Source organism: Chanodichthys erythropterus, chromosome 5 (genome assembly GCF_024489055.1).
Source record: "Chanodichthys erythropterus isolate Z2021 chromosome 5, ASM2448905v1, whole genome shotgun sequence".
NCBI classification, from domain to species: Eukaryota; Metazoa; Chordata; class Actinopteri; order Cypriniformes; family Xenocyprididae; genus Chanodichthys; species Chanodichthys erythropterus.
In genome coordinates, this window is record NC_090225.1 from 27,496,304 (window position 1) to 27,506,820 (window position 10,517).

At 43.0% G+C, this 10,517-nt stretch overlaps 1 protein-coding gene across 1 annotated transcript in view; it reads right to left on the minus strand.

Moving 5' to 3' along the window:
- Nucleotides 1-9,780, minus strand: part of dlk2 (delta-like 2 homolog (Drosophila)) — a 46,967-nt gene extending 37,187 nt beyond the window's left edge. Inside the window, exon 1 of the mRNA XM_067386766.1 lies at nucleotides 9,743-9,780. The gene's annotated coding sequence lies outside the window, so the exon portion shown is untranslated. The remainder of the gene's footprint in view (nucleotides 1-9,742) is intronic.
- Nucleotides 9,781-10,517: the final 737 nt, after the last annotated feature.

The window sequence follows — 10,517 nt, forward strand, 5'->3', positions numbered from 1 at the left end:
GCCTTCGTCACGCCCACTGGACACTACGAGTACCTCGTGATGCCGTATGGCCTGGTCAACGCCCCTCCGTATTCCAGGATTTCATCCACGAGGTGCTCCGGGAGTTTCTCCATAAGTCCGTTCTGGTTTATATAGATGACATCCTCATCTACTCCCGGAGCTTGGCCGAACATCGCCACCACGTTGCGGAGGTCCTCCAGCGCTTACGGCAGTTCCATCTCTTCCTCAAGGCTGAAAAATGCTCATTCCACCAACCTCCGTCCAGTTCCTGGGGTACGTGATTGATCACAGTGGCATCCGGATGGACGAGGGGAAGGTCTCCGCCATACAGTCCTGGCCCACTCCTACCACCATCAAAGAACTCCAAAGATTCCTAGGTTTCTCCAATTTCTATCGCCGGTTCATCAAAAACTACAGCACAATCGTCAGTCCACTCACCAACCTCCTCCGTCACCAGCCCAAGTCTCTGTCCTGGTCTCCATTAGCCACCGACGCCTTTGAGACCCTGAAGAAGGCCTTCACCACCGCTCCCCTCCTCGTCCACCCTAACCCGGACCTCCCGTTCATAGTAGAGGTGGACGCATCTACCACCGGAGTGGGAGCGGTCCTTTCACAGCAGCAGGGGACACCAAGTAGACTCCATCCATGCGCCTTCTTCTCCCGCAAGCTCAACCCGGCGGAGGTCAACTACGACATCGGTGACCGCGAACTCCTGGCCGTCAAGCTTGCCCTTGAGGAGTGGAGGCATTGGTTGGAGGGAGCTACTCACCCATTTCAAGTCCTCACTGATCACAAGAATCTCGAATATCTGAAGGCCGCAAAGAGACTCAATCCTCGCCAAGCTCGCTGGGCTATGTTCTTCTCTAGATTCAACTTCTCCATCTCCTACCGTCCTGGTTCAAAGAATACGAAGGCTGACGCCTTATCTCGCCTATGCTCCTGAGGAAAAGCCCGAAGAACCAGATACTATTCTGCCGGAGTCCATCTTCGTGAGCCCCATCCAGTGGTCCGAAGAAACCATTCCCTCCGCCAATGCCTCCACACGCACTCCGCCGGGTTGCCCACCGGGCTTGCAGTACATCACACGGACACGTCGCACTCCACTCCTGCACAACGTTCACTCTTCACTTGGCACTGGTCACCCGGGGGTCAAGGAGATCCTCTCGTTGCTCAAACAACGCTTCTGGTGGCCCAACATGGCCAACGACGTCAGGAGGTACGTGCAGGGCTGCAGGGAGTGTGCCATCTCCAAGAGCCCACGCCATCTTCCCACCGGCAAGCTCTTTCCTCTGCCCGTTCCTGAGAGACCCTGGTCACACCTGGGAGTGGACTTCGTCACCGATCTCCCCGAGTCTGACGGTCACACATGCATCCTGGTGGTGGTGGACCGCTTCTCAAAGTCCTGCCGTCTGATACCCCTGGAGGGTCTACCTACCGCCATGGCCACCGCAGAACTAATGTTTAATCATGTTTTTCGCTATTATGGATTACCTGAAGACATCGTCTCCGACAGAGGACCCCAGTTTGTCTCACACGTCTGGAAAGCCTTCTTCTCCCTCCTGGGTGTGACCGTCAGCCTATCGTCTGGATACCATCCTCAGTCGAACGGGCAGACGGAACGGAAGATCCAGGAGATCGGCCGCTTCCTGCGTACCTTCTGTCACGGCCACCAGAACTCCTGGAACCAGTACCTGGGTTGGGCCGAGTACGCACAAAACTCTCTCCGCCAAGCCTCAACGGGACTAACACCCTTCCAGTGCGTACTCGGCTACCAACCCCCGATGTTCCCCTGGGACGGGGAACCCTCCAACGTTCCGGCAGTCGACTACTGGTTCCGGGAGAGCGAGAGGGTGTGGGACTCAGCTCACCACCAGCTGCAGAGGGCCCTGCGCAGACGCAAGATGGCAGCCGACCTTCGACGCTCCGAGGCTCCTGTCTACCAGCCGGGGCAGAAGGTCTGGCTGTCCACCCGGGACATCAGGATGCGTCTGCCCTGCAAAAAGCTGAGTCCCCGCTTCATTGGCCCGTTCACCATCCTTCGGCAGATCAACCCCGTCACCTATCGTCTCCAACTCCCGGCACAGTATAGTAGAATCCATCCTACATTTCACGTGTCTCTACTTAAACCTCACCACCCTTCTGTTGTTCCCTCCACAGAGCCTGACGTGGCAGCCGCCGAGCCCCCCCTTCCACTTCTCCTAGAAGATGGCACAGCCTACGTGGTCCACGAGATCTTGGATTCCCGGCGCCGTGGTGGTAAACTCGAATACCTCGTGGACTGGGAGGACTATGGTCCCGAGGAACGCTCATGGATTCCCAGGAACGATATCCTTGATCCTCTTCTGTTACAGAACTTCCATACCAACCATCCAGACAGACCTGCCCCGCGACCCAGGGGAAGACCACCACGACGTCGGGGTCCGCGGCCCTCAGGAGCGGGCCGTGGGAGGGGGGGTACTGTCACAGACACGCCAGGCTCCACCTCACCACAGTACCCACGCACCCAATCACCAGCTTATTAATCACCGCCACCTGCACCTCATTCACTCTGCAATCACCAGCACTACAAAGCCACCACTCTCACACACACTCACTGTCCGGTCTCGTTTGCACTACGCCATGTACATGCTTACCTTAAGGACTCCCCTTCAACATACTTACCTGCTCCAGCGATCTCCTTCATCTCCTTCGTCTCCTGGTCCCTTCGTGTGCTTACCCATCTGTGTGTGTGAGTGTCTCCAACGTCTCCCTCCATCTCAGCTCAACTCCTGGATCCACAAACCACACAAGGACAGTATTACTTTATATTCATCTCTCAAGAACCTGATAACAGCCATTACCACTCTGTGTTCCACATATTGTTCCAATAAACTCACCTGGATTGCTTTTATCTCTGCCTCCGTGTCTATATCATAACAAACAGAGGCCCCAGCACAGATCCTTGGGGAACACCTTTAACAGTCTCCGGTGAGTCGGATAAATTACATTCAATTTGTACACGTTGGGTTCTTCTACATAAATAATTTTTGAACCAGAGGATAACAGATCTTGATAGACCAACGCTTTTCAATCTATGCAGCAAAATTTCGTGATCCACCATATCAAAAGCTTTTGATAAATCAATAAAAAGAGAGGCACAAAATTCACGATTATCAATTGATCCCACAATATCATTCATAACTTTCAGGACAGCTGTTGTAGTACTATGTTTTTTGCGAAACCCAGATTGATTAACAGACAGCACTTTGTTTGTATTCAAGTAACAAGTTAACTGTTCGCTAATACAACTTTCTAAAATCTTTGTTAAAACACAAAGCTTTGATATTGGTCTGTAATTGTTTAATTCCGCAGAATCTCCTCCCTTTAACAATGGAACAACAAAAGCTGATTTCCAGATTTCAGGAACGACACCAGAATTTAATGAGAGATTAAAAATGTAAGTTAAAGGGGATGTGATAATATCTGCAGCTAATTTTAAAAACAGAGGTTCCACACAATCAGGACCTGGTGATTTATTTGTGTCTAATGATCTAAGTGCTTTATAAACATCTGAATTTGTAATTTGTTTAAATCTAAACTCCTGCTTTTTAAAGCGACTTTCTGCATTAATGAAATCTGTGTCAGGACATGTAGTATTTTTACATTTAAATAGACAACCGGAAGCAACAAAATGCTTATTAAAACAATTGAGCATTTGCTCTTTATCAGAGATACTAGAAGAATCCGTATTTATACACGAAGGAAACCTAGAGATATTTTTACGGCCTGTTAACAGTTTTATATTCTGCCAAAATTTTTTAGGATTATTTGAGTTAACAGCAAAATAATCAGCCTTGGCTTTTCTGACAGCAACTGTACATCTATTTCGAAGCTGCCTAAAGCAGATGCTGATGCAGGAGCCAGCCAATAATGAGCTGACGTTCTGATGTAGAACCTGGAAGCACTGAACCCAAACAGCGTAGGAGAATGAAACAGAAGAGAAGATATTGTTGAATGAAGTCGTAATTATTGTTTTTATGCACAAAAAGTATTCTCAGCACTTCACAAAATTAAGGTTGAACCACTGTAGTCATGTGGACTATTTTAACGATGTCTTTAGTACCTTTCTGGACCTTGACTGTGGTAATTAAATTGCTGTCTATGGAGGAGTCAGAAACCTCTCGGATTTTGTCACAAATATCTCAATTTGTGTTCCAAAGATTAATGAAGGTCTTACAAGTGTGGAGTGTGACTGCTGCAGATTTATTTAGGTGTTGAAAGTATTGCCATAGAAATGCATAATTTGCAGTCCTTGTATGTGAAAAGCTCCAAATAGAATGTTAAATGTTGTCTGTAACGAGGTTAGTAGATATGGGAAGAAGGAGGTGGGAACCGGCGAACATTCAACAAAACTTTAATATAAAATAAACAAACAAAACGAAAGTAATGCCGGCAGACCCTCGCGGACGTCTGCCGGCCACACAAACATAATAAAACATAAAATAAAGTCCAGGCCTGGTCCTCTCTCGTCCTCCACGGTAGTCGCTCCTCCTTTTATGCTCCCGGAGCTCCTCCGTGAGGGACTCAAGGCCGGTGCGCCTCCCAGGTGAAGCTCATTAACACTCGCGCCACCGGCCTCGCGCCGTTCCCTCACGGCTCTCGCCCGCCCTGGTCGCCACATTGTCATTGGGAAATTCCGGCAACTATGACATGGCGTGAATGCAGCTTAGCACAGGGGTGGCCAACAGCGGTCCTGGAGAGCCACAGTGCTGCAGAGTTTAGCTCCAACCCTGATAAAATCTCACCTGCCTGTAGTAGCTGGCTAGTAACCCTTAAGAATAGCTTGTTCAGGTGTGTTTGATTAGGGATGGGGTAAAACTGCAGGACTGTGGCTCTCCAGGACAGACGTTAGCCACCCCTGCTCTAGTGCTAATTACTGTTGGAAACAGCACTGGACACCCCCGTGCTAAAGCAATGAAAGGTTTAAAGTTTGTCTTCGCACTTTAAAGATATTTGTTTTGTAAGAAGATCCCACTCAGGTCATTAGCACCCTTCCTCCACTGTGCAACACTCTTGCGGTGAGAATTAACGTTCCATAGTTGGGATGCCCTGCTCCTCTCACGCATTTCTGGATAGTGATTGGAGCACCTATTGCACCATGGTCAATGCCCTCGGACTTCTTCTTCACGTGTCTGCATTGTGATTGGTCCATGGCCCAAGGGATGTGGCCCCATTGTTGTAACCTAATCTTAGAGCTCATTGTTACATTAGGAGAGGCGGAGAGGCATATTGGGAGATTGTGTTGTCTGGAAAGAGGGTGGCTTGAGCTAATTTTGACCAGGATGGGTGGTGACTCTGAAATAGCTGGCGGTTGAGGGGTTGAGAGGTTGCACATTTAGATGTATAGTGCAGCTGCGGGATGCCTTCTTCTCTAACTGCTAGTAATCTGTACACAATGCACGGTTGAGAGCAATCCATCAGGAGGCTAAGACCTTGATGGCTTTAGTATTGAATGACTCTCAGAAATGTGGTACTGAGGTGCATCTCCAGCCACCTGGTACAAAATGCATGCCTGTTTATGCTGGGATGAGAATGGAGATGCACAGAGAACAACACACATTCCACACTAGCGGCAGCCTTGACCCCTGAGCAGCTGAGGCTAGAGAAAAATACAAAGGCCAGTGGGCATTTGAAACCTTGAAGTCCGTGGATGACAAGAATACACACACCCTTTTTTTGTGGCCTGTTATGTATGAGCCTAGCCCTCGTAATCTGTTTGTCCTGAATTCAGATGGCCTCCTTACTTTCAAAGTATTGTAGTTCAGCATGTATTGCTTTTCTAAAAGGCATTTTTTCTTATTTAACCATTGGTAAATGAAGAGCAAGACAAACACAGAACCTGTTTACACCTGGTATAGGGCTGTGTGATTAATTGGAATTGATTTTCAGATTTTGGTTTTGGTTTCCAATGATTATGAAAACAAAATAATCAAGGTAAAATGACTATTGTGAAGGAAACCTCCATGCAGTCTACTGTTGCTAAACCGCGGGACGTGCTTGATATTGAATAGTGTTATTAAAAGCGCATTAAGCTGCAAAAGAGACACTATCCCCCAGGCAGCTTTCTGTGCACGTGCTCCAAGTCGGAACCGAACGCGGATGGGCTTGGGATACGTGCCTAAATGTGTACACACAACAATGTCAAATGCCTTTTTGGAGAGTATCCATGTGAACACAGTGGGTTATGTCTCAAGTAAATCTACACAGTTGAGAAAGAAAACGTTTGTGTAATGGTATACTGGATTTGTGCATTAGCTCTTAAAGTGACAGCAGCCTCATAAACCTGCTGCAGTCTGTCACTAATGATAGTGAAACGACAAATGACAAAGGAAAATCACTCACTGATCTTGACTGAATAACTTAAGTAGCTTTAATAAGGATTAATCTATATTTGTGACCTGTTCTGGCAAAATGAGTCAGAATGCGCACTGGCTAATTTCGAGCTACAGGTAAAACTAGTGAAAAATGTCAGTTTTGGTCGAAATTGAAGTTTCACAAAAATGAGTTCATTAAGCCCTCATCTAGCAATCCCAATGCTCCACATAGCAATTAAACATCTAAAAGTATCTTTATTTGTACGTTTTCTGAGAGGAGTACCTTTCCTTTGACCATGAAAAATGCAGTTTTTCTCTGCTCGCTTCTCAACGACTGTTGCATCCCTCAGCACGTTCGGTATCGTTTTAAAGCGCAACATTCCAACTTTGTGAATATTAATTCTCACTGGCATGAGTCTGAGCCAATGAAATGTGATTTTCAAACTCATGCTGATGTAAACAAAATGATCTTTCTCATGCTGACTGACAGATCTGAAGCACGCGCACAAAGACGCCTCAGACAGTGAGCGATACCGATATACACATATATTTTAAGGTGTGGTTGCTAGGTGATTTTATTTTGGAATCTTCAGAAAACTTTAACTTGATTTTTCTCAAAATTGACTTTGCTGACTGTATCGACTTCAAACAGGTGTAGCTCAGTCATTTTTTGTCATGTATTGCTGACTGTTTACTTGTCTTTGAGGACCTTTTTCTTACATTTGTTAACCTAGTATTAGTTTTTGTGCAATATCCATAATCATGAAATATTTAAATCACAAAATCACAGCAGTTGGGTTAAATGTTTGCTGGGTAGTTTTACTTAACTCAACTATTGTTTAAAAATTACAGTATTGCTTACTTAAAATGAACCCCAAAATATCTTGAAAATTAACATTTATTAATATGTTTAATAAATTAACATTTTAATTTCATTTTAGATTCATTTTAAGTCAGCCATATAGTCATTTTCAAACAATAGTTGGGTTAAATAAAACTACCCAGCAGGTTGGGCAAACATTTAACCCAACAGTTGGGTTAAAACAACCCAATCGCTGGGTTTGTCCATTTTCAACCCAACTTGGGTTGTTTTTAACCCAGCATTTTTTTGAGTGCAAGGTCAGCCTCGAAACGTCACTGTTTTTCAATGAAAAAGTAAGAACGATATGCCAAGCAGGAAAGTAAGCATATGAGAAAGCAATTTTGTACATATTCTGTGTATTTTGGTATAACATAACAAAGTTTGATTTGCTTGTTTTGGTGGGCTTTCTTACAATGTGATGGCAATAATCCAAAATCTCCTAAAAAAAAAAAAAAATACCAAAGAATACTGAAGAATACTTTGGACTTTTGGTCGTCACACACTCTATTCACTTTAGCAGGAAAATGTCAAATGCTGCACACATATATGGCTGAATGGACGAACCCATGTTACGCTGCTTATGAGCAAACATTTATGAATTTATGGTTATTGAACCGTTTAAAAAATTCAAGATGTAGGATTCAAAATGTAATTTATATGTCATTGTAATTGCATCACTTGCTCATTATTGACAACTAAATGACATTGACTGGGTCGTGTGATAATGTGTGCACTTGGATACAGCTGAGTGTCAAGCAAAACAGCCTACTCTGTAACTTGAGCTTCCTTTCCTTGGAAACATCAGAGTTTTTGATTTATGATTACTATGTGCTTGACCTTTCCACCCCAACCAGCTTGTAGTGTCTCCGAGGACAGTTGCGTGATGCAGTGCATGAGCTTCGACAGTTGAACTAACAAACCTTAAGCGAGGATATAATAATGTTGACATTAGGCAGCGCTACAATTCAAGCACCAGTGTGTGTCTCAGACTGCCTGTACTAGTCTTAGACAGTTCAGATTCAATTGAGGACTAAACAAAACTGTACAGAGAAAAATAAACTGTTTTTGGGGTGGTTTAATTTTTTATGAGTACCCTTGAAACTCATTTTCCCAGGATAGTGCTGTGCGCTTAAAGCCTACAAATCAGTTTTAATGTAATCATCAAGAGTGCTCTTTAAAAGATCAATTCAACCCTTTCAGAAGCAATTCAGTGAGGAGACATTGACCAATACTTACTAACCATGTGAACATTTAAGTGTATTGACCGATGTCCTCTTCCCTTTTGAGGCTAAACGATGCTGAAGAGTGAATAAGACAGACTTGTCTTGATCAAATATGAATGAATGCTCTGTGTACTGACTAATACCGCATACAAGACATCTATGGAGCCTTTGACATCTGATCTTTCCCTCCACAGTGAGATTATTATTATTATTATTATTTGAATATATATTATTCAGACACTTTGAACATTTCATTCATTAATACAGTTTATTCACTTAAAAAAAGATAATAAAATATAACACGATATCACAGAGTTTAACACTTAACTGTGTTAAACAGAGTTAAACTTAATTATGTCAGATAACACTTAAGCAAAACATGGTCAGGTCAAAGTGTCTGAATAATGTTTGTTTCCAAATGTTTATCAATTTTATTGGTAGTCCACTGTATGAAGAATTGTTGGGTATAATATGTCACAGTTTACTTTATTTTGCTATCCTCACTATATATATATATATATATATATATATATATATATATATAAACAATTCTGCAAACTAAAAACTCAAAAACTTGCTGGGTTTGTCCATTTTCAACCCAACTTGGGTTGTTTTTAACCCAATAGTCATTTTGCTTATGATATCTCAGCAAATTCCATCATTACCAACATAACTCAACCGAACTTGCGACCATAGCTGGCTTTGGGAAACACACTCCTGGTTTGTTAAAGGGTCAGCTTAGTCTCAAATCACATGACCACAGCAATCTTAATGACAGTTGCTAGGCTGACGCATCCAGCCCAAGAAGTACACACACAAAAAAGATGCCTTTTCATTATTTTCATTCACAACTAACATGATAAAAAGCCAAACTTTGACGCTATCAACAGCACATAAAAACAAACTATAATTGATTGTTTTTTAATGTCACATGGGTTAGTTTTCCAAACTAGACCAGAATTTACAGACTGTCACAGGTTAAAGTGAGCTCTGTAATGTTAAGATCATTTATCTGCATCTTAGAGTTTGGTATCCTGTTTTTTAACTTATGTTAAACACTGTCATTATTTTTTTTTTTTTTTTCAATAGATCAAACAATTAGTAACATTTCATAGCATTTAATAATTTATAAATACATATCTGGTGAATCCATTTCTAAAATAGTGTGATGAAGAAAGCCTTTTTTACTTTCTTCTCATCATACGGCAAACAGTTTTGCTTTCTCTCAGCTCACGTGTCTGTGCTTGCTTTAAAGTTTTCAATTATGTTTAAATGCCACAAGCTCAAAAAGCGAAAACATTTACCTGCACTCGAGTGTAAATTGAGGGAAACCTTAAACCGGCAGTCCCAAAAGATCCTCTTTGTCTTCCAGATCACCATCACACTCTTCTATGACAGCAACAAAAACTCTCTGAGGCTGTTTATTGCCCACTGCAATATATCAGCTTCTTCAGCTTGCTCTCGAGTGCAACTGTATGCTCAGAACCACCTGTCTGTTGGCCGATCCTCTTCCAAACGTCACACTGATATTAAATGATAATGCAGATGTGACATTGCCAATGTGTGACACACGTAAAGGCCAACTAAACATTTATAGATCTCAGTGTGCGTGATAAATGTGCTTAGAGCTGAACAATATTAGTCTTATAGTCACACACTGAATGCAGTCATGATTTAGGCAGTTCATCGTCATATAAGGGAACGTGTAAGGAGATATATAGGCTATCAGATCTCTGATTTCACACACTATTGAGTGACAGCCACTGAAAATGAAGGTGGAGTTATGGATCTGAAATGCGTCTGTGAATGAAATCAGGTAGTGATGAAACCAGGCTAGAGTCCATGTGGTTGTTGATCTACCGTATTTTACATGGATGATGTAAATGATCACATGACCAGAGCTGTTTAAATACAGTTTGAATTAAATTTAAATGTTACACTGCTCTCAGTACTATTATTTTGCTAATATTTTAATCAATTTGCCATTACAATGTATTCCCTAAAGTTAATCTATTTATAATTCTAGTAATTTATATATGAATTTAACTAACTATTCTTTAACTATTACTATAACTATTC